Genomic DNA, 25,781 nt, shown 5'->3' with positions numbered 1-25,781 from the left:
ACCTTTCAGGGAGCTGTAGAGAGTGACAAGGTCACCCCTGAGTCTCCTTTTCTCCAGGCTAAACTACCCCATCTCCCTCGGTCGTTCCTCATTGGGCTTGTGTTCCAAGCCCCTCACCACTGTCATTGTCATCTGCTGTTTTGCTCTATGAAACTTCTTTGATTGTCCTTCAATATTTACTAGTTTAGAGACAGCTCATGATCTATGTCAAGATTTTACTTTCAGACTGATGGAATTTTTAGACATACAGGATTTCACAAAATCATGCAAAATAATGAATAGTAGGAATGGATAGTTTAAGAAGTTGCGTATCAAGAAATGGTGATTTGGTGACGAAATATGAGAACTTCTACTTGAAGCTTAGGGGAAGCTTTCAACTTGCTAACATAAAATTTAGTGAATTTTATGAGAGGATTTGATGTCCCCCACTGAACATGTTGTATTCATCTGTGCAATAAAGACATTGCAAGAGACTGGTACCAACTCATGGGTTGAGGTGCAGAACAAGCCAAAGCGTGAGTAAGAATGGAAAGTGAGAATTTTTTTATCATGAAAGACAAACGCCAGTCTAGAATATACTGAAAAACAAAGCCCTTGTTTTTGTTGAACTTCTCTTTTTTCTTATCTTTGAGTGTGCATGGGCAGTGTTGAAATCTCAGGAAGCTGAAACCCAGCTAATGTGCATTTTATTTTCATTCTTTGTCTCAGACAGAAGAATTCATTGAAACTTAACATCTTTAGCTAAAGTAAGACACTGCGTGAAAGGAAATGTGGCATAAAGGGTCGAGTGTTGACAAGAGGAATGGATGATGAAAGGCAATAAGAAGAAAAAAAATTAATTTAAAAAGTGTCATTTTTTATGAAGTTAGATTTTTTCTGGTATATTAAACCTGTTTGACATAAACAGCTTGTCATATAACTGCCAGAGAGGTGAAAATTCAATGAAAAAAACCCATCAGTAACACTATTTAAACCCATAGAAATGTTAAAATAAATAACCGTGGGGGCTAGGTCATTTCAGTATTTAGATGTATGTACATATGTAACTGTGTACCATTTTACATTGCTAGCTGTAGTGGGTTCCAAATGGTTGCACTGCACCATATAGCCAACAGCCTCCTCAAATTGTGTTTACAATTACCCGACCATTTGCTTGACATTTAACAAGGAGCTTGCTTTGCTTGCCTGCATTTGATAGAGATTTTATGGCTTCAGAGAAAATTGACATGAAGAGAAATTCATATTACCTTTTATTCATGGACAATCACTTTTCATTGAAGAAGTATTGCTCTTAATGTTACGTGGAAATATGCACAGCTTTTTAAAGTCCAAACTTATTTACTCACTGCAGCTTTAAATGTTAAGCACTCCGTGTTTAAGTCTTGTTTCCTACAGGGAGTTTGAAAGACCTTTTGCAAAAGAGTAATCTGCTGGACCGCCACTTCCACATTTCCAAAACTGAACTCATATTTCAGCTACAGTGGCACTACTTCTGTAAACAAGTCTAGAGAAATCCAGTTATAGGCGGAAGAAGATGAGACATTTTTGTTTTCCTTCAATCATTCTTTTCTGTGAGTTGGCAAGCAGATGTGAGAATCACAGCCTACCTCACATAATGCTAAGGGAGTGTTTCTAAGATCTTGTTTCTGTCAAGGTTGTGTGTAAAGGAGCAATCCTCTACAGAGAATATAGGAGTATATAGAAATGGATATATATATAGGAGCATGCAGAGCATATAGAGTATATTGGAAAGAATCAGTAAAATGATTTGCCACTACTCCAAAGGAAAAAATATTAGGAATCTTTATTTTTGCATTTTCTACATAGCAAGACAAAAGAAGAATATTACTGAATATATTGTGAGAAGTAAATTTAGATGGTGAGATATGCAGTGCCTTTATGATCCTCCTGGACCTTATGTGAATTGCTCTTTTACAAACTATTATTTATTTAGCTCTTTTTTATTAAGTACAATCTGTCTCAAGAGAGGTGACTCTGTTTACAATTCTAACTGCAGTTGACACTGGGGTAAATTTGAAAAAGAAAAAAAAGTATTAATTGTAAAACAAATAAATAGATGAAGTACAGAAAGTTTCCACAATTCTAAAATATTTTGTAGGAGATAAAATAGGTTTTCCCATCATTTTTGCTAGTAATGGTTTATGTATATTTGACTGAATAGTAGAAATCAGAAAATACTATTTAATTTTATTTCTTTTAGCCGTCAAATGAATGGTGCATGATCCAGCTTTATGTAGTCAGACAAAATTCTGTATTAGCAGGTATGTTAATAAATCCAACTTGTAATATATACATACTTGTAAATTTACTACTTTATGTTTAGGAAATATTGAGTTTTCTGCACTGGTAAGTTAGGCAAATGCATTCCTCTATATTTTGTCTGGTTTTCTCCCTTTTAATAATAACACATAAGCATAAAAAATAGTCAAGAAATACATTATACTCCCAGAGCTTAGGAATGAATTTTTAAGGCATTTCCTTCATGGAGGTGCTATGGTGATGTGAGAAACCCAGCAGTGTGGGGCTCTTTCCCCAGTGAATCACAGTGCAAGTGTGAACTGGAGTCATGGAGGCTGAGATTCAAATCCTACTTCTGCTTGAGGCACTTTTCACCTTCCCATGGAGTGCTTTAACTTTCAGACCATCCTGCTGTCTGAGCTGTTAGACACAACTGCAAAGATTCTAAACAGGACCCTCTTGTCACTAAGGTTGCACCTAAGTTGATTACACTGACTGGCACAATTAATATATTGTGGAAGTTTAAATACATACAGTATAATTAGTATACTGTGGCAGTTTTTATCTGAGATGCATGGAAATTTCCAACCCGGCTTTACACAAGGAATCGTCAAAATAGTCTAAACCTTTTATTTAAGATGCCTTAACTTTCTGGGGGAAGAGTCTGTCATTAATAGCAGCAGAAGGATGTCCCTTTCTGCTCTTCCCCATAGCTAACAAAAGAAATCACAGTACTATGCTTGTATCTATTTGCTATTTTGTCCACTGAATTTTTTTAATTCTTTCAGGTGCATTTTCCTTGTTAAATGCCACAGTCCAAAATGACTTGCAGTAAAACTTCCATCTAAACTATATGAGCTCAGGGTGTTTCAGGTAGGAAGGATTCAAATCTGATTTAACACACTTCAATTTAGAAATTTTACTCAAAACTCTGTAGGTCTGAAAAGATCACTTTTTCCTGTTCTGTGATCTGAGAAGGAAAGGATTGAACAAACTGACCTTATTAATCAGATATTTCATGCCTCAACCCTCTGACAACCTGGGGCCTTTTTGGATGTATATAGATGATTCAGTACAGGGTTGAGCACAGAGAAATATACTAACTCATGTAGAAGTAGCAGTATAGCTCTGTTGATGTTTGCATTTCTGACCAAACTATTTTAATACATCACTCTCAAAAAAAAAAAAAAAAAATTAAACACAATGTTATTCCTGTTTATCTTGATGTATCAAAGAAGATTTTAACCAAAATATCATAAACAAATTTAAATTATTGACGTTCCTATCTTTGAAGAGATCAACTTCCAGGTAATATGAACTCAGAAAATAGTCCCATAGTCCAGATTTTTTTTAAAAATACTTGAATACTCACCCTGACCAATAATGTCCTCTGTTGAGGATGGTGTAAGACCCACTGCCTAACATACATAGAGTTATAAACTAGCTCACATATACCTCTGGTACAAATATCCCATATTCCACTGTGTGTTATTCTGCCCCTGCTCTATTTGTAAAATATCTTGAAATTATAGGTTCAGTTTCCATTACAGATGCTTCCAGTAAGCTCATTATCGTGGGTTGGCTGGTTGCAGTGCTGATGCAGAGCGTGTTGGCTCTGGTACAGAACAAGGGGAGTGTTGTTAACTGAAACCATTCTCCTGACTGTGACGTGTTGTTTCCAGGCAGAAACACTGGCTGGGAGGTTATTGTGATTTTTTTTATTGTAATGGTGCCTTTCACAAGGAACTGATTATATGGAAGTAGAGCAATGATGATATGTGACAGTCATGGCTGCTGCAAGGCTGCTCCATTACATCTTGTTTACAGCAGTGAATGTGAATTGTGTTTGTTTGTGCCAGTTTTTTTCTGACAGACATCAAACTCTGGCTATGGCAATAGCAAGTCTACTTTTTTTTTTTTTAAATCCATAATCTGAATGTCCTGAAGTTTCAAAGTTTTCATGTGCGCAGAGAGCAGAAATGAAAGGTTTTCTTATAGATAGCTACAGGAAATCTCTGCTGAGTCAGGGTACACTGAGACAGCAGATAAGACACAGATGTTTACAGAATGTGACTTTTCCAAAGGAAGACAAATGGACATCTTTTGAACTGGACATCTGGCTCAGATTTAAGAGACCTGGGTTCAGTTCTGCCATGGATTTTCTTGAGCAAATTGTTTAATCTCTGTACTTTGGTACGGCATCTGTTAAACAAGGTAGAACAATCCTTTTGCCTGACGCAGCTAATAGCTGTTTAGGACTGAGATTGATCCTTGTTCTGTGTTCCTATAGCAATAAAAACAACAATACCCTGCTCCCTGTGGGGCCCATCAGGTTCTGCTGCAACACAAATGAGTGCTAATTTAAAAGCAACGCAGAATATAGTGATAATTGAGTAATATTTTTTCTTTTACAATTTATTTTATACAAATAATTAGCAGAGTATTCTGCACTTTAGAAGAGGGATGTCTGTGTCTGTTAGTAATTTATTAGAGGACATAAAGGGAAATGGACTAGTAAAAAAGATGGAGATAGAGTATGCAGTTTTTTATGCAGAAGCTGTTGAAGAATTGAAATTTAGAACCTTGTTAATGCTGCAGTAATAATACCTGAAATTTGGAGTTGGCTAAAGCCCTAAGCTTGGATTTCTGCCTAATGGCATACAGAGACAGCTATGACACAGAAAGAGAGGCAGGGAAGCTGTGCAGAAAAAGGTTGTGTATTGCACACTGTTATCACTGCTGGATAGATCATGGGCCTGCTGGCAGACTCAATTGAGAAACTGTTAAAAACAAACTAAAACCACAGCACTCAAGAGCAGGGAAACTGTTTGCCCTATAGGGTGAGCTTTGATGCAGTATTTACTGAGGGAGGTAAGAGGCTTGGAAGAACCCAGTGGCATAACTTTCTGTTTTTCTGGCCCTTTTCTTTGGAGTATTTCTAAGAATCATTTATAAAGTGTCACAAAAAATCATTTGGATTCAGTTTCAGAGGACTTTATTGAAATGAGAAAGTCAACATAGAAAAGGAAAATTTTCTTAAAAGCATATTCACCTAAAATTTGTATGGATTTGATTTCATATAGTCAAATTGTCATTTCCCAAGCAATGAAAACATTGAAGGGAAAAAAGTAAAGTCTAAAACCTGTAGGATCACTTCTATATGTAATAGAAATCAATGCTGAACTATTAGATGTGGGAAAGCATTATTGGCTTTATGAGAGCTTATGATGGAATCTGAAGTGAAAAAAGGGCCTCTGCATTTGTACTTTTTCTGTGCTCTTAGAACAGATTCAGGCAATGCAGACTAGTGGGATGTGGCAACCACCAGTAAAACTAAAGGAGCAAACTGGTTCAAAACAGTCATGATAAACCAGGATATTTTTAATACAGGTTTGTCTCCATAACACTCAGTCTTTCAGCTTGAACACTGAAACCATAAATATTTCTTTCAGAAAATATTGATATAGTATAAATCAAGGGTGGATCCACTTTGCTTCAGTCTACATTGCCTTTTGTAATATTAGCTTCTAGCTTTTGTTTAATAAGAAAGAAGAATCAAGATTTTTAAATTTTATTAATTTGCTTTTCCCTGTCCTTAATAGGCCTATTTAATTTCCTATGTATTGAGCAGAAGCAATACAGGAAGGGTATTTGTTTAATAGAAAAGGAGAAGGTGCATTTTTTCAGATATTTCCATACAAAAAGAAAGGTTTCTTCAATTATTGAAAAAGGAACAGGAGTGTAGGGCAGAAGGTTTGGGGTCTGTTTTAAAATTTGAATACATTTTTTACTACTTTTAATTTTAAATATCTCAGCAACATGAGAACTCCATCTGTCAATTTCGAATCACAAAGAAAAAGGGAGCAAAGTTAGAAAGGAATATTTAAAACCAAAACAGTCCAAGGCAATACTGGATTTCTTTGTAACAGCTACAAAAGTTAAGATTTAAAGTTCATTCAGGAAGTTTATGCTGACAAAAATCACTTTCACATATGGTAGTTGAGAGAAGAGGAGGGCATGGATGGTTTCAGTACAGTAAATAACTTAGGCCAGTACATCTAAAAAGCTGTTTGTCTACACCAAACATTTGAAAATGTAAAGAGCTACAAAAGAAAATATGTATACCCAGCACATATGTAACATTATGCCTCAGGGGAACTTTTATTCTAAGTCTGGATTTAGCTAACATAGGTAACATGAGTATATAGTTGGAGACATATAATGGCTAGTTTTGTTTAAATGCTGGTCCTCTGCCCAAACATACCTTGTTACTGTGCTAGCTAGACAGTATGCAATATTTCATGAAAATGTTTTTCAGAGCACAGGCTGACTGTGAAGGGTCATATTACTAATGCACAGTAAATCTCTCTCTTTATCTCTTTTGTAATCCTAGTGAGAAATACTGTCACATCTCTAAAACCTTTATGGTGTAAGTCTCAGTTTCTCTGCATGCTTATGTTTAGAGTGAGAAAGACTGAGCAGGTTTTGAGGTGACAGACATAGCAAGTGCAGGTAGGTAATTCTGGCTGCCCACGGGGCTAAATGCAACCCTGGGAAACACTTCTCAGCTGGGAATTTGGGCTCTTGGTTCAAAATTCAGACAGTAATCAAGAGCATCTACTTCTAACATTGCCTAAGTCTCCAGTTTCTTGAGGCAGAAATTGACTGAGTGCTTAAACACAGATTTAGCTGCCCTGTTGAGAAGATAATGTTCTTCTTCCAACTGAGTTCTCTTGTTAAATGACTTTAGACAGATAGCTGCCCAATTCTGTTTAAATCCCTAAAGACGTCTGCGAAGCAGGTCATTGTGCTGGTCCGCACAGACAGCTGCATCAGGCAGTGGGTGGCAGAAAGCAGCAGAACAAAGTGACTTTTACAAATATTTTGGTGCCAGTTTTCCTCAGCAGACACATCTTGTTCTGAAATAATTTAACTCATGCACGGGGAGATGGGCTTGAGCATTAGGATTGTGGGGTATCAGAGACATGTAAACTCATCCCTTGGCTCGAAATTATGTTATCACACACCGGAAAAAGATTCCCAGTAAGGAGGGCTAGCCAAAGAGATGTGGATGTAAAACACAGACAGGCATGAGGTCTGGAGCTGAGTTCTTTTCTCTTCCATGAGACAAGCAAGTTATCCTTATTCACTTGCCTTCTTTCCCTCTGACTCTTAAATTCTCAGCTGCAATTTTCGTCAGATTCAATCGGAGAGATGAAGAGTCTTCCCAATATTTTTCCTGCACATATTACAGTTCTGTACTAAGGGCATTCAGGACATGTCAAGGTCAAATTGTCTGAGTGAGAAAAGCCCATGATTTAATTCTCCCTTAATATTTTTTCAGCATAGAAGTGGATTAAATATAGGAACAGATCTCATTTGGAGGCCATGACGATGCTTAATGGCTGAGCTAGCCATACTTCAAACAAGTCCAGAGAAACCTTTTAAACTCCAGTGTTTAAAAGAAAGAAAAAAATAGAGTGTTGCAATGACAAGCAAAAGGAAGTGTCCTTAATAAAGTGCTTATTATATCTTCTGAGAAAATGTACCTTACTGATCTGTTGTCAGACCACAGCAATATGGCATTTATTTCCTCTCTCCCAAGTGTCAGGGACAGCCCATCAGCTGTGAACATCAAAATCAGTGAAGTGTATGAGTTTAAAATTCATCTAAGACTTTGGTTCTTTATTAGAAATATTATTAGAGCTCACTTATTTGCAGTTATCTTTTAGAAGACCTGGCAACTTGGGGTTAACATTCTGTCAAAAAACTATCATTTTCCCTCTTCCACCATCCTCTTTTGCAGAAGCAGCCTGACTTGCTGTACAAATGTCATTAGTTCCACAGGGAGCCTCAGACCTTTGAATGTCGCAGAACAGTCTATTATTTAGTACTGCTATAAGATAATCTTTTCAACTGCTGTTTTCTAGTGAGAAATCTTAAAGATGAACCTATAAAGAAAAGATGCAAGTTTTCAATCACTCAGGAATTCTGACTTTTACCTTTATCCATCAGGACTTTGATTTTTAGACACAGATATCAAGCTTAAAAAACACATGCTACCACTGACAAGTTTCATAAAGATTTGTTTCTTTTTTCTTTTCTTCCCAATTTTACAATTCTAAAACCACCTTGTGCCTTCATCTGTCAATATTTTATGGGATGAGTGTTATGAAGAACAGTTATATATACGTTCTTAAAACAAAGCTGTAAGCAATGAAAAATGTAAGCTGAAACAGAAGGATTTCAAAATATAGTCATATTTCCTTTTTTCCTAAATAATGCAATCTATGTGTGAGAATTTCAAGGTTAATTTTTTCTGCAACAAATGTTCTTTTTATACGATGTGATATAGTAACTTGTTGAGTTGAAGTTGCCTTTTGCAGACAATAAACTCTGGGCATATATGTACAGAGTCTTTGTGCAGTATACATGTGCAGTTTTTTCTCTGAAAAGCTCCCCAAAGGGGCTATCAAAGCAAAAAATAGTGAATAATATTGGTAATGCATGGTTTATAAGGCTCTCTCAGGTGTAACTGGTTTGGATGCAGAAGAAGTGAGAAGCAGTGTGGCACATGACAGCTCAGACATATTTTCTCTGATGCTGGGCTGAACAAAGAATATTGTCTCTCCAAGCACAGTCCAGAATAAACCAAAATGGCCCAGTTTACATGAGAGTTTGGAGCAGGTCAATGTGCACCACGTTGCCCCAGCTCTCCAGCTCAGTGTTGCTGCTGCCCCCCACTCTGGCCATGCCCAGTGCTCTCAGTGGAGCCAAGGAGGCAGTAGGGAAACCCAGAGCAAAAGGAGACAGTGCCCTGTGTCCTTACCACTTCTCATTGCAACATGGATACTCATACATGTAATCTCTATCGAGAACAGGAAATATGTTTTCTTCAGTAATATTTTTCTTTCAAATTTTGAATGTGAGTTTTAATAAATTTTCAAGCAAAGTACAAGAGAATGCTACATGTTGTTGGGATCCGTGTTTTCAATAGGATGCAGTCTCTCTCAATACTACTTGCCTTTATTTTAAGAATTTTAATATTGTCATAAAGGAAGTTACAATTGTTATTTAAGAGACTGTATCCTACACAGCAAGATCTACAGAAAATCATGATATCAAATAGCCAGACCAAATTATCATCTGGCCTACTGGTTTTGTTATATTTATCTCTGTACATCTTGTTATTATAAGTGGAAAAGCATCTAAACTCAGAATTTTTATTGTGTGTGGGAAAAATTAAATTCAATGCCTAATGCAATTCAGAAATCAAAAATCTTGCTAGCAATATATTCTCTTTTACATCTGAATAATGACGTCTTGCTACTGCTTTAAAAAGAGATGAAAAAGATTGCACTAATATTTCAATAATCTAATAATGAAAGTTAAAAATCAATGTACAGTGATTTATTTTTATTATTTTTCTTAAAGAACTTAGCACTATTATGGAAATTATTCTAGTCAAATACATGAACTATTGATTTTGTTTGCTTTTTTCTTTGATTATGATAAAATACTTTTTCCAGAATACTTACTGTAGTTTATTTCCAGGAAAAATAAATATTTGCACATTTTACTTTGAGATCTCAATGATGTTCTTCTGGATTTGGAAGCAGCTTTTCCAGTGTTATGTTGAGTATGTCGATTGAACAAATACTAAACCACCACACTATAGTTTGACAAAACTGGAGAGCCCACTTTGGGTAAATTTATTTTCATACAAAGACAGACTTCTTCACTTGAGATATCAGGACATATAGTATTACATGGATCTCTGCCTCTTCATTTGGTAAATCGCTTCTTTTCTTCTTCTTTATATATGGCAATCAAAACCAATGCCATCTGAAATGCAAAATTGCATTTAATCTAATTTAGTGAAAAATTTTACCTGCTTAGCCAAAATGCATTTATTAGAATCAGCAACTTCCACAAGGGACACACTTATAATAATATGTGAAGTCTCAATAAGCCCCTTTATACCTAGGCCCTGGTAGTTTTCATGTATTCACTGAGCAGTGCAAACAAGGAATGCATTGCGTCATCAGAACAGATTCTCTAGCTGGTCTACAGTGTCCTGGAAAGGTATATATTGTTTTACGGAGGAAAAAAAAAAACCCCAAAACACAAAATGAAAGTAACAACAACAACAAAACCCAAAAAAACAGGAAGATGCGATTTTTTTCCTTACAGCTACCAAAACAAAGTTGCCTTAACCACTTTTCTGGGCCTTTTTGTTAGACATCTTAGATATATTTCATATATCCAATTAAAGATTAAGTTTTATTACAGGTAATAGTGTTTAACTGCATGAAAAATAAAAAAGAGCCCTAAGAGGCAATGTGTGACAGTTCACAGCCTTGTCATCTTAATATGAATCATTGTGGTGCTTCCTGCAGGCTTGAAACACTATTTACACTTTATTCAACATGAAACTACAATCAATTTGAATGGCAGTGAAAACCTCGTGCAAAATTGTTGCTACTTAAAGTGGCAGTTTGATTTTAAAGTGATACTATATGTTTTTAAAGAGCTCAATAACTATGAGTTTCATATGATCTTGACTGTGTTTTGTTTTTTCTAGGAGTGAGCCATTGTCAGCTTTATTCACTTTTTAGACTCAATAAACAGACAGTTTTTACTGAGTGATAGAATAACAGGAAAGACGACCTCAAACATGCAAACCAATTTCTGTCTTTTTAGATTTACTAATGAGTATATTTTGCTATTTTATGCCCTCCTAATTGTGGAGTTGCTGAAGATCCTATTTGCTTCTGTATTGATTGGCTTGTAGGTCGCATTTTTTGTTATCCTTCATTATTCCATTGTAACCTCTTATTTGTGCTCCCTTGTAATTTAGCATTTTTAAACACTGCACTTTGATTTTCTCAGTCACCAGGGATAACATGTTCGGTTGCTATTCTCATATTTTAAAAAGTATATTCCTAAATTACTCTGCCTCAGATTACTTTTAACAGATGTCTGTAGAACTAATTATGTCATATAAAAAGAGGTTTAGTTCATCAGAGAGATTTTTTCTGTTTGAGTTTTACCATTAAGTTCATCTAACTATCTATGTGTTTTTGAAATTTTAAGGTATACAAAAATTTCTACATAATAAAGAATAAATATATTTTTCAAATAGAAGAAACCTGAAAAAAATACTGAAAAAATAGTATTTCCTAAATCATTATAAATGCATAAAGCAAATTTCTGAATCACTGTCATCCTTCATTGTGCTAAATTTTCTATTTGGAGCGAGCTAGGGAGGTTTATCTTATAAAGTATTCTGTTTGATTTTTTTGACTTGTAATAGATTTGGTGTAATTTACTATTGTACATGGAGTCAAGAGGAGGTAGATGATGTGCTTCAAATACAGAAACAGAAAATTATTCTCCGAAGAATAAATAGCAAAGTCATTTGAAAAAATCAAAACTTTTGTGCCTAATACTCTTGAGAGAGGGACTCCAAGCTTCAATCTTGTCTTGTGTTCTTTGGAAGCAGAAATTTCCCAAAAATCATTGCCTTCCACTTTAAAAGTTTTCTTTCCAAAGAGAAATATTTTGTAATCACCATTTGACCAAAATGTTTTTTAAGATAACTTTATTTTCTAATCTCAACCTCCACTGGTGCAACTTGAGCCCATTTACCCCTCTGCTATAACTTGCTATTTGAGAAAAGTGAATAACACTTCCTAGAACTCTGGTGTGAGCAAAACCAGTCATCTTCTGAGCTTCTTCTTACAGATTTCCTTTTTCTTTCTTTGTCTGTATGATCCATCTTTTGTGGCAACTCAGGAAAAGCCTGACATTGATGGGCATGCTGGCACAGTCACAAAATGGTATAGAGGGAAAACTTACAGACTTTAAGCAGAAATGTAAATTAAAGTATCTATAAGGAGATGACAAAAATACCCAAAAACATTATGAGGTACCAGCACATGGAATACTAATTGAAGATTGGTGTGTTTCAAGGAAGCTATGGCAGAAATGAAAAGGTCAAGGGAAAGGCAATTAAAATGATTAAAAATATCTCACTTTCAAAGGGATGCCAGCCTACAAGACTGTGATGCTTGTAATACTCTCAGGCTTGCTTGGGGCTAGAGATCACAGAAATTAATCTGTGAAAGAACAGATGAATGACTGGCAACTAGCTAGCGTTAATTTCCACAACATCACAAGCAATCTTCAGTCAGGAGCTGATCTGGTTTCATTCCTCTTATGTAAGACCCCTGAGCCTGGAGTTTCTTGTCCCCAGAGCAACCGTAGACATCTGTACATATACATGTAGAAAAATATGTGTTTCAGATGTCTGCAGTTGGAAATTTTCAGTTCTAACAAATAGAGTTATTATTTTTTATGAACAAAGAGCAATAAGAAATCATGGAGATTAAACTATACAAGTAAGAATTTATTCTGCCCAAACAAGTAGTGTTACATGTGGGAAATATTCATAAATCACTATTGATTTCACTTTTGCTTCTGACTTATTAGATTTACACACTTTCAGTTAAAATGTCATGAGTGTAACAGATAAAAGCACCCTGAAGGAGTTCAGGAATTTACTTTATTATGTTGCCTGTCCAATGAAAATTTCTTTCTTTGGAGAAGCAAACTCTACTGCCTTAGGTGATAAAGCAACCTTACCATACTCCATTTTGTAACATTATGCAGACTATTATTCAAATCAAATTATTGAATGGGTAAAACCATCATCATTAAATATTAAAATACTACTGAGGCTCCCAGGTGTGAAAAGAAGAATAATGGAGAAAAAAATAAAAAGAAAACACTTATTCATGGTGAGCTGTGACTGATTCAACATGCCTTTAAAGGGTTTCTTTGTTTAGGAAGGGAACTTGATTTGAGATATCTGGCTCATTGAAACATTTCTCTTTCCACTTGTTGTAAACTTTAAGTGTTTTAGTGTCTTTACTTTCCAAACTATGATTTCTTAACTCACTTCATTGATTCTGACTGCTTTACACTGTTTTTCCTAATTACCATTTGAACTTGAGGATTTGTTTTCATATCAAAAAACATGTATTTATTGGTGAATTTGAAAATCCCATGAGTGTAAATTTGCGAATCCCACAAGCTTAAATTTTAGAATCCCGTAATAAATTTTAGAATCCCATAAGCGTACTCTTCTTTTTTTTTTTTTTTAATAGGTATAAGGAACTTGTTGCTATAACAAAAAGAAAAGGAAAAAGGAATGTATTGCTATTACCAAAAAAGGAAAAAAAGACTTGGATCATCTTCATAGCTAACCAGCTAGTGTGATCTGTTTGTGTATTCTTATGTAAAAGTATCTGGTATTACATATGGACTTAGTGATCCAAAATCATGAAGTCAGAGCTGCCTTTAATCTCTGAGTGTCAGGTAAAATGAGATCAAAGTTAGCAACCAAAAATAGGAATATATCACACAATTTTAACAAAAATTGACTTCAATAAATGAATCACTTTATCAAATGGTGTAGTAAAGCCCTCCACCTCCTTCCCTTCCATTTTTGAAGCTATTAAATTGTGAAATTGTGTATCTCTGAATACACCATTTATTTCAGCCGCAGTTCTTAAGCCACATAAAGGAATTACTGGGTGAATTTCATTCCTTGTGACAGAATCAGTCACACAGACATATGTTCAATAACTGTTCATATGGCAAATTTACTGAAAATACTTATTTTTGTAGTTGTGAAATAATATCTCAATTTAACATGAGGTGCTTAGAGTGGTAATTTAAAACTATTTGATCCAAATGCTGCAGTTTTCACAAAATCAGAAGTCTAATTAATTAATAATTAATTTTCTTTTTCAGTAGAGTACCAAAACAGAAGCTCTGTGCTTCGTAACTTTATGAATATAGACTGAAAAAAACCAGATTAATTTTATTTTTAAGTTTATTTTCAGGGGTTGTTAATGAAAATTTTTAATTCTTTTGAACAAAAAGCTATTATTTTCATCCTTTCCTATGTATTTTAATTTGTAACTCTTACATTACAAGAGAAACCTTCAATATTTCATAATACACACTCTTGAGAGGAAATAGGTGGAATTTTTTAAGAGAGTGAACCTTATCAACAACCTGAAGTTGTTTTTATTTTGCTTTGAAATGGCTAGTCCAGTTATGCAATTTTTAATAATATTGTTTGAATTCATTAGAAGAAAATCCCTAATCACTTAGGAAGATAAAACTTTTTTCCTTTCTTGTCTCTTTCATTGATGACCATTAGATCACCTCTTGAAATTTTGAAAATTATAGTTTCTTTTCAACTAATATTTTCAGAACGATTGCATTTCATATTTTAGTAGTTATGGTCTCTCAGAAATCCTCCCACAGTGAAAATTATATGCACCATCAAAAAAAATAAAAAAACATTTTTTCTCAATATAACCATACATTTTAAAATCCTGTTTGATTTTTTCTGCACATAAATTTTAATATATGAGGTTAGCAGTTAACAGTATTGATTAATTTGTTTTGTTTTGTTTTGTTTTCTTGAGAATCCATATACCATTACAGTACAGTATTGATCTTTGCCCAAAGCAAAATCAAGCAAATTGATTTCACAAGCCACAAAATCTATCATGATGTTAATATATTACTAATTGAAGAAGTGGTTAAATAAGTGAACTTCACAGTAAACTCAGGAGTTCAGTATGCTTCAAAACCCAAAACTCTGGTAAAAGAAATTGCACCAGCAAATTTAGTTTTAATGCAGGAACAGCATTATCCATATATGAGCTGGATCAGTGTAAAGAACACAATATTGTCTCGGTGTCATAAATGCTCTCCCTCAAAGTGAGTGTAAACATGTGGAGTGTGACATTCCTAAACTTTGACCAGAAATCATTGGAAACTTAGGTGACAGTGAATATAAAATCCTACCAGCTTCTCAGATTACATGTAGAGAAGCAACCTTTCTTTCCCCTCTCCTCAAAGATGAGCTGTCTAACTCATCTTTGTTGTCAGGTTATGGTAATGAACACTAAACAACATTTGATACAGAATGATGGCCTTACAGATATTTTTCCCTCATTCTAATCCTCCAATATATTCCATTAGAAAACTTCTTCTGAAGATTCCCACACTTTCTGTTCTGCCTCATGCCAGTATTTTAACTTATCTATTGCTTAACATTATTGACAAGGTAGGAGAAGCTGAGTAGGTTCACACAGCTGCTCTAATATAAAAATGGATAAACTAATATGTAAAGCCTGTGGTGCAGGAGGAATAACTTGTGTGTCCTTCCTAGACTCCTTATCTGCATGCTAATTCTATCAGTTGGGCAAAAAGTCAGAAAGTTTGTTTGTAAAGATCCTGTAACCTTCATTGTTGCCTTGAGCAGCAGTGAAGAAGTTGACAGATTGCTGGTTCCTATTTGTAGTCAGCAAAACTCCTTTTATATCTCATTCTCTGCCAGAAGAGAAAAGGAAGCTACTCAGTCAAGAAGATATAGTACAGCATTCAGGAAAGCAGAAAAAGAAGTGAGAGACAAAGGGTGCTGATTGCCAGGGTTCTTTTTTCCCAAGGAATTGAGTACAGGCAGAAGTAAGTTAGAGCTCAGAATAGTCAGGGCATGTGAAGGAGAATCACAAAAAAGCACTACTTATATTGATAAAAACCCTCTGCAATTCATGTCAATTTCTCTTGCTGCAAAAGTGAATCTATTTTTGTCTTCTAAATACTGTGTGATTTTTCAAATCAAACTCTCATTTCAATTTTTAAATTTCTTTCTCTTTTTTTTCATGATTTTTTAAAAATAAATCTTATAACATCACTTTTATGCCTTCCTGACTTTTTGCATTTCTTTCCTTTTTTGCCCTGTAACTTTTAAAAGATCTTCTTTAGTTTCAGAAGCATTAGCAACTTTCAAAATTACAGTCCTTCACTAGATTCTTTGTCACAGAAATAAAATAGAGGACTTCAGTCCTTGTTTAATAAAACCTCAGTTTCTTATCAGGATAAAAATCAGCAAAGAATCAGTTTCCACATCCTAAGGAATCTTAGACATTTGTAGACAGTTTACTCTTAAATTTAGAACGCAAGATAAAATTTATTTGTAGAACTCAAAAGACCAGAAGAGACACCAGCAAAGGGAGGTTAAAGGAATTTATGCACTTCTATATGCTGACAACCACTTGTGTTAGGCAAAATTTCTTTACCGAAAGGGGTGTCAAGCATTGGAACAGGCTTCCCAGGAAAGTGGTCGAGTCACTATCCCTAGATGTGTTTAAAAGATATATGAATGGGGCACTTAGGAACATGGTTTAGTGGTGGACTTGCCTGTGCCAGATTTACAGTTGGATGCATTGATTTAAAGGTCTTTTTCAGCTTAAATGATTCTATGATTCTACTCCCTGCCTCCTTGTGTCTGCTGCTTGTTCCACTGAGACCCTGCCAATTAAAAGACCTTCATTGACCTTGCCAATTAAAGGCATAAGACTTCTCTAACTGCCTAAGCCCCTACATGATAGCAGTTTTTGCCTCTTCAGCTCTTGCTTTACTTAATTATCTCTGTCTCCTTGAGAGAGGTTTTCATAGACAGATAACACAAGTCTATTTATTCACTATTTTCTTTTACTTTTCTGTTCTTCCCCATTTATGGGCCTCAAACTTTATTTGATGCATCTTGAATGTTAGATAAGTTCTTGCGTATATGTTATCACTATGACTGAATTCCATGAAATGCATGTAATTTCAACAGAAAAGAGGCCAAGTCTGAAATGCTGTAAATTAATATTGTTATCAATATAATTTGTGCTATAATCTGTCATACATAGATAGACCTTATTTTTCTTTTATTTGTATGCTAGTATATAGATGTTATATACTAGCATATATTTTTATGTTTAATATATTTAATATAATAACATATGTTTTATGTTTATAATATAAAATAATATGAAATCAATATTTTAAACAATTGAGCTATTTACCTTAAAATGTAGGAAAATTCACAAGATACATGTAAAAAAAATTCAAACTTATAAAAGGATTTTTAAGGAGGGAATGCCTGTCTGTTCAATGAAACTGTAGAAGACAAAACAAACACTAAGATGCTTACATTGCATTAAGTAACATTTAGTTTAGATATCAGAGAACCTTTTAGTAATTTCAAGCTTAGGGGAGCAGTGGAGCTGCCTGGGCAAGCTGTGAAATCTTACATGGGTCTTTATAAATTCCATCCTGAGCATCTGCTAAAAGTCACATAAATATTGTTCATTCCTAGAGGCATACCTTGCACTAATGACCTTCTGAAGCCCCTTCTAGTTCTGTGCTATCCATGTCTATTTGGGGGAGAGAGAAGGGAGGGGAAGAGAAGGGAGGCGAGGCAATGAGAGGCAAGGCGAGGTGACCTACAGGAGTGGCTGCTTTGAGAAGCTTTCCTCATGCCCAACAGAACCAAATTCCAGGTGGATCCAAGACAGACCTGCTGCAAGGCTGAGCACATCAGTGACGGTGGCAGCCCCTCAGGGATAACTAATTTAAGAAAGGAGAAAAATGTTCCACAACAGCCTCCTGAAGAGAGGAGTGAGGCACAGCCCTGCAGACACCAAATCAGGGAATAGAGAGGGTGAGGAGGTGCTGCAGGCATCAGAGTGGATCTTCCCCAGCAGCCCATGGTGCAGACAGCCCATGGTGAGGCCGCTGTGCCCCTACAGCCCATGGAGGCCCTCAGTGGACCTGCAGCCTGCGTAGGGTCCCTGCTGGATCTGATGGATGCCCAAAGGAAACTGTGAGCCCATGGTTCAGGCTTCTGGCAGGACTTGTGGCCCATGGGAAACCCACACTGGAGCACTTCATTCCAGGGGGACTGTGCTCTGGAGAAGGGATCCATGCCTCCTGCCCACGAGAAGGTTCCAGTTTGGAGGAGTTTACAGAGGAACACCTATGAAAATTATTTTGTCTCCTTTTTTATCTTCAGTGGTGATTAACGCTTTTCTTTTCAATTTATTTACTTTTTGATTGATAATATGTAACAATGTATCTTTTTGCAAAGCATTAAGGACATTCTCTTCAGCATTTCTTAGCTGTTGTTTGATTCAGTTGTTTCTTTTATAATGTTGTTCTACATGGCTGATCCAGAATTTAAACGGAAGTTAAACATTAAAGATGACTATTAACCATCTGTTAGCTAAACTGATACCGTGCAATAGTTAATCTGGGTTTTTTTGTTAGTTGTTTTTTGTCTTTTGTTTTGTTTTGTTTTGTTTGGTTGTTGTTGTTGTTGTTGGTTTTTGTGTAATAATTAACTTCTATTTAGCTCTCTTTACTGGTTTTAGTAATTATAATTTTACTGTGAAATATACAGTTCACTTCTGAACAATTGGCATCATATTGCACTTTTGGTACTAATTTTCACAATCACTTCTTTTGATTTTTCATTCTAGGTATGGGTTTCACAATTTTAGATGAGCTTAAACTGTTAGTACTTCCACTTACTCTACACTTACATAAAACAAAGATAGGAAGAGACAGGATGTTATTTGAGGATTTAGAAGGAGCTGGAATAAGTAGCTCTATATAAAGGAACAAATTGAAGAAAGCTTTTCCTCAAACATCTGTCAGACTGAAAGACATTAAGGCATGACAAAGTGCAAGAAAATTTTCTGCAAAAAAGTTATAGAAGCATGTTTTCCTATGAAAATGGTACACAATTTACTATTCTGCAGTATTTTCAGCTATTATAGGATAAATAAAATCTACTTGATATACTATGGGGCAGAGAAATTTGGGGATGGGGAAGAAAATTGCAAACTTGTAGGTTTTTCCAGACTGATATAACCCCCGAAACTGGCTAAAAAATGCTTCTCATCTTTATTCATGTTGAAGTATGCTTACAGTGATGAATTAGTCATCACATAAGAAAATCAAAATCCCAATTTATCACTTCCATGGCACCAATACAAATGTCAGGGCTGCTTAGTTAACCACGAGGAATAAACATTTATGAATGAAATCTATTGGCTAGAAACAGTGCAGTATAGCCATTCCCTGTGAATGAACTGAATTGCATCCAAGGCATATATAGCTCTTTTGGCATGAGTTTCTGTTTCCAGCAAAAACAACCCTTGAAAGCTCATGGTAGCATTCTTAACTAATTGCTTAATTTTCTAATTATCAATATTAGCTAATTGCTTTGGCCTGCAGCTAATACTAGCTGGTTTTACCATTCTTCACAGTCCTGTGAATTGAGTTGTACTCTTTTGAAACTGCCTACCGTAGTAAAATCCCATAAGAAAAGCAATGCAATGGCTTCCTTTATCCTACTCAGCTTCACTTCAGAAACAAATTTATTTTGTCTGTGTGCTTGTAGCAGGGTGAGAGTGTATATCTATAAAATTTTGTCAAATCTGTACACGTGGAAATATTTTGTTACTTTCAGTTGAAGCCCATGACACAAATTACTTGTCTCTACTTTTGCACTGCCTATATGCCTCTTCTAGCCCAGCCAAACAGTAAATATTATTACTATAATAATTACTGTTATAATATTATAACAGTAATTATTAATAAAACAACTTAACAATTCTTCTCACAACTCCAGTGTGCTGCATTGCTGGAGGAATTCAAAAGACATTTGAGTTTCAAAACAAGATCTTACCGCTTTGCAAGGAAGATAATTTTTATATCTTAGTGTAATTGCTCAGGCAATTGATTAGTTGAATACATCTCTTCTTGTTTTATTGTTAGCTAAGTATCCAATTATCCTAAAGTATCCAAAGCATTCTACTAATTTTCTGTGGTAGATATAGTGTATTGTAATAATGAAGTTAATGCAAATAATTTTAGAACGCTAATGTTGTTTGACTTAGAAATTATATTCTACTATTTTGAGATTTTGGGGGGCAGTTCAAGTGTGATTTTTCTTTGCTGTACATTGGTTAAATTTTTTTGGTCATCTTTTCCTATAAGGACACACTTGGCTATGTAAACCCTGACAAGGACAAATTGTAAGAAATTTCACCATTAAAAGCTTTATGACAAATCTGCTAAGCCATTTTTTATTTTCCCCACATATCAGTCTCTTTTATTAATTTATTTTATGTATGTTGTCTGCAATTTTTTTAGACTTAGACTTCTTTTAAGCAGATATTCTTTCTGTTCTTAATGTTCTTTCACACTCCATTCAGTCATTACTTTTAATATTTCTGGATAAATATCAGCAAAGTATAAGTAAAATAAATCAGACACTTGCTTACTATTAAGAAGTAATGTGGGTCCTGATGACATACTACCTGGAAATTCTAGTTTATACAATTCTTCAACGACAAAAAATTTATAGGTTTCTGAATTATTATATAATAAATTATTTGGTAACTGTGGGCCACTTAGTGTTCTCATTACTTTATATATTTATACCAAATATATGTATCATGTTTTATATATATGTTTGTGTGTGTGTGTATGTAAATTTGAATAAATATATAAAGCGACAACAAATATAGAAAGTTTTTCCCATTTTAATGGTTTCCTTTCAGTACCTGAACTAGACCTGTGATGAACTTCTTCATTGTGTCTTCAGTGAAGATTTGAAATATTCAGATAGTTGGAATTTTTCCTTTCCAGGCCTTCCTCTGAGCATTTAAAGTAGGGTTCATTTCACACAGTGTTAGATGTTTAATATACAGATGTGTACTTCCAAGTGAATTATTCTAAATTCACTTATAGTCAAAGACACAATTAAGTTGTCTTAGTTAATGTTTTCTCTTATCTGCTGTAAGCATCCTCAATAAGGTGAGACAAAATGCTCTCTATCAGTCTTCATCTCTCTAAACTGTCTAGAGATACATCTTTGGTTCAATAATTAGACAAATCCTTCCTCTAACTTCCCTTCTTGGTCTTTCTAAGCTGGTGAATTTTTGCCAGAAAATATGACAATAACCCTGACACGGAGTTTCACACACTTTTTAATCATCTGTAAAGATGATCAAAATTCTATCAACGATTCAAGTTCTTGCACTTCACCTTTGTTAGTTCTTTAAATATTTTGTACAAATGTAAATGATTGTGATTTTTTAGCAAGCTCACAGAAACAAGACCTGTATTTAAACAGGTAGTTAATAAAACACTGGTCCACACAGGAACCTGGAAATCTAGGGGAAAATAAACTAAGTGTTAAATCCTATATAATGAACAAATTTATTTTCCATGCACAAATACTAACTAGTTGAAGTAACCATATTTTATTTAAAGTGAAAAAACCAGAAAATTTGGCTAAATAGGTGCAACAGCCAGTACTAAACACATCCCTCACTACTCTCTGCACTAGTGAAATAACTGCTGGCAAACTGCTGCTTCCTCACCTTGCAGTGACAGCCCCTCAGACAGGGACTGTACAGCCTTTCCAGGCCACAAATCCTGGTCTGGACTGGCAGCACTGCTGAGACAGGAGCTGCTTCCCCTCGTGCCTCTCTTGCCTCTGCACCAGACCTCCCATGACCTGACCCTTGTCCCAGGCTGTGCTCTCCTTCTCAATCTGCTCAGCACTTGCTGCATTCCCACCAGCAGCTCTAGCTAATTCTTGCAATATTCCTAAACATATTTCTTGTGCTTTTTCTCTGGTTACAATAAATTTATTACTTATGACCGGCAGTTTATAGAAAATAGAAAAATATTAGCAGACTTGACTGTCTTGTAGCTCAAGGGAAACTAAACTGCAATCTTTCTTCAGAGCTCAAGACGTCCTCTAAAAGTCTCTGATCTGTTTTCTTTCTGCTCCAGACTCTCACTTTTATGTTCCTTGGAAGCTCTTGCTTTCTATAAGAAGGCATATAAATACTGCCCAGACTTTACCACATCAAGGAAATTACCATTTTTAAAAATAATTTCTGATATACTTTCTTTTTTTAATAGAAGTGCCTCCAAATGTAATGAAAGAACAAACGGAAAGCAATATCTTATCCCCACCTATTGGTTTCCTTCTGTTTAGTTGCCTTTGTCCCCAGTGGACATCACCAGAGCAGAATTTCTTGGACATACGAAAGGGTAGAAAAGGAGAGTTGGGAAACCTGCTTTGTCCTCTGGGCCTGAATCATCGGACTTAAATTTTCTCATTACTTTAATTAAAGAGAAATTTTCCAGAATAATCTCTAGATAGATGGCAGTAATTTAAACCAAAATTTATAGATCAGTAAATTTTCTTTCCTTCCTTTTTATTAATTTTTTCCTTTGGCCCTGCTGCTATTGTACAATGTCAGGAAATAGCCTTCCCATTCAGCACAGAATAATATTTTTACTGATCCTTGAAAAATAGCTGCTATTTGGCTATGACTGGGTGTATTGCTAAAAATACCAATGTGCAAACAGCTATTAACCTTTTAAAATTGTGCTCCACACCTAATGGCATTTCTGTTTGAAGCTTTAAAAGCTGAAGTTAGAATCTAAAATACTAAATCAAACCAAACATGAAAAACAGAGGTATTATGGACCTAACTTTAAAAAACAAATAAAGAATCACACAAGTCGCTAGTTCAGAGAATCTAGCAGGTGATTGTTTTTTTGTGGGGTTTTTTGGGTTTTTTTTTAACCTGTTTTAACCACTGGAGAAGATGGAAAAATAATAGGAACTGGGGTTATACTAAATCTATATTTAGAATTTATTTGGTAATGTTTTAAAGAGTAGCAGAGGCAGATGTTATATGGCCCCAATGATCATCCTTGTCTTGAACGACATCTACGTGACAGAATTGGGAAACCTTATAGAATCCATCAATATTAAACTTTCAGGTGGGTTGAGATTGTTTGTCCACATGAGGTCTGCCTGAAGAAAAATAAAACTTTGTCTGCATGTATAGTGAAAACTATTTTGAGCTATATTTTATTTCTTAACGTATCACTCCACAAATGCACAGTAACGAACATGGAAATAGAAACATGAAGTAATAATTAGGAGCTGTATTTATGCTTTGCGTTTTTCCTGTGCTACCAAGCTGTGGAAGGTAAGACCTTCCCTTAGGACCTCTAAGTTCAGTGAGTAAACCTTACACTCAACACTTTTGAAATCAACAAAACTCTTTTGACTGCCCCATATTTTTTTTCAGGTTAATGCTATCTTTCTTCAACAGCCTACCAGTTCCTGTATCAAATCAGTACAACTGTAGGAAATCCAGTCACATTTGGGTTGTAAAATAGCCAGATCAGATATGATTGGTATATTGAATTATCTGGATTGCTGTAGCTGAAAAGAGAATAGTTTATCTTGTCTTAGATTAATTTCCTCACATCCTGGGGATCCTATGCTAAGGAGAGAATCGCTGGCCATTTTGTGGTAGGAAAAAATATTCAGTGTTCAAGGACAGTTTGCTTTTACCAGACAGGAGCTGGCAGAATGACTCACAAATTACAGTCATGATGATATTTGCTGTCAACAGACTTGACACTGCAGAGGATGTGACAGTGATTCTTTGAGAAAGATATGTCATGAAAGTGAATTTTCCCAAAGTAAAGGTACTTATAAACATTTATATCTATGATTCTGTGCCTGTGTATGTATTTTTTTAGGATATATTATTCCTTCTTGGAAGGCAGAGGTTAATAAGGCTAAAATAGAAAGGGAATAATTGCTTCCTCCTCCCTCCCCCACCCCAGGCACTTTGCTTAGCCCTTGAAAGCATCTTTGGTCCAGTCCCAGAGGTCATTCTGAATCTTGATAAATATAAAAGAAATTGTTTAAATACAGATAATTACAGCCAAGCAGTCGTCTTTCAGAACAGTCTTCCTATTGATGCTGGTTTTCTAAAATATTTTCTAGTAGCTTTTGAAAATGACTGCACATCACAACTACCTTACCCAGAAACCCACTGAGAAGAATCTAACCTCTGAAGAATTAAAATAAGCCCTATTTTTTTACTCAATTTAAGTCTAAAAACATAGATTTAGAAATACAAGTAGGACACAATCCACTTAAACCCTTCCCATAGTGGTTTCACATTTTTTCCTGTTTGTGTGACACTGAGTGAACCATGCTAAACTAGCCTGTCCCACTGCACAAAATGCTGGGAATTTGCATTATGTTCTTCCCAAACAGAATTAAAATTAATGTTAATTTCAGTTGTTTATTTCATATTACATTCCATATCTTAGAAGTGTCCAAGAACATATATCATGCTCTCCCTTTTTCCTCCCATTAGAAAGAAAAAGCTATGCATGATGCCAGAAGCCATTCAAGGTACACCCTGAAGGGTTTATTTTGGATCCTTTTTCTGAGGTAAAAAACTTGCACATAACTTGCTGGAAAAAACATGTAAGGTGAAAGACACATATAGATACTTCAAATCTAGACAAATATAGATACTGCTACTGCAAAACTCAGAGTTATCCTGCAATGTACTTAATTAGCATATATTAATAAGTGCAATTGCATAAAAAAAGGAAAAAATAATGATCAGTTCTGACATTGAAATAATTTGGTTGAAGTCAGCCTTTTTTACTGATTGAGACAGAAATTGATTTTTGAACAGAATATGTTTCAAGGCTTTGTAAATATAGCAGTACCCTGTTTCTTCTCTTGTTCTTCACTCTGCCCCTTCCTTTAATTTATATTTGAATAGTCCACATTTCCCTCTTATTGTAAAGGAATACGGTAATCATTTAATATAGAAACATATTTTTGCTAACTTTTTGGCTACTGATTTCAATATCAGTTAATCTTATATTTAACACTTTTTTCACCATAATGACTTGTTGAATATGTTCCCTGTGAAACAGGTGAACATGGTTAAAAGATACAGCAAAGAAAAAAAAAATTATCTAATGTTTTAATGGATTGCAGGGAAAAGCTGCATTATATAAATTCATATGGTTTTCTTCTCTCTCAGACTTCAAATATATTTCGTTTACAGTGTTCAAAATTCTGCCCATGCCTCTCTGACAATCAAACAGGGCCTATCAAAGTCATTCCAAAAGACACATGCAGGCGAAGGCAAAGTAAAAATATTTTTGTATCAGATAATAGGAGGACACAAACCGAGTCTTATTTTACTTTATTCAACATTCATATTATGATCAAAATTATATAAAGAAAATGCTGCTAGTGAAACATGTTTCAGAAAAATTGTCCAGGGTCAGGTTTTTCTTTCCTCAGAATCTGCTTTTTTATAGGGGTAGTTTATAATCTGTCAGCTTTTATTTTCAAATTTTACCTCACAATATGAGGTATCAAATATTTGGTATACTTAAATCTGTTTGTGCCATTGCTCTAATATTTATGGATGTAATTGTCCATTTAAATTAGGATGACATGAATGTACCTCAATTTTCCTGAAGTGTTTTACTGGAGTACACTTCAATGTTGTGATAAAGTGAGTACTACCTACTACATTTTCACCAGTTTTTTCTGTATCTTCCCTACTGGAAAGAAGCATGTCTAAAATTGGTTGGTCCCCATAGCTGATGTTTGACACTGTGAGAAGCTGGGCAAATGAGAAGGGCAAACATTCACAGCAGTGAATTTAAGCTCTTCCTTGTCAGAGGACTACCCTTGGTATCAAAGTTACCTCGAGAAAAAACACCAC

Source organism: Melozone crissalis, unplaced genomic scaffold (assembly GCF_028551555.1).
Source record: "Melozone crissalis strain CALT ecotype California unplaced genomic scaffold, PUWL_Pcris_2 ptg000013l_1, whole genome shotgun sequence".
NCBI lineage: Eukaryota > Metazoa > Chordata > Aves > Passeriformes > Passerellidae > Melozone > Melozone crissalis.
This window is presented reverse-complemented; position numbering follows the sequence as displayed.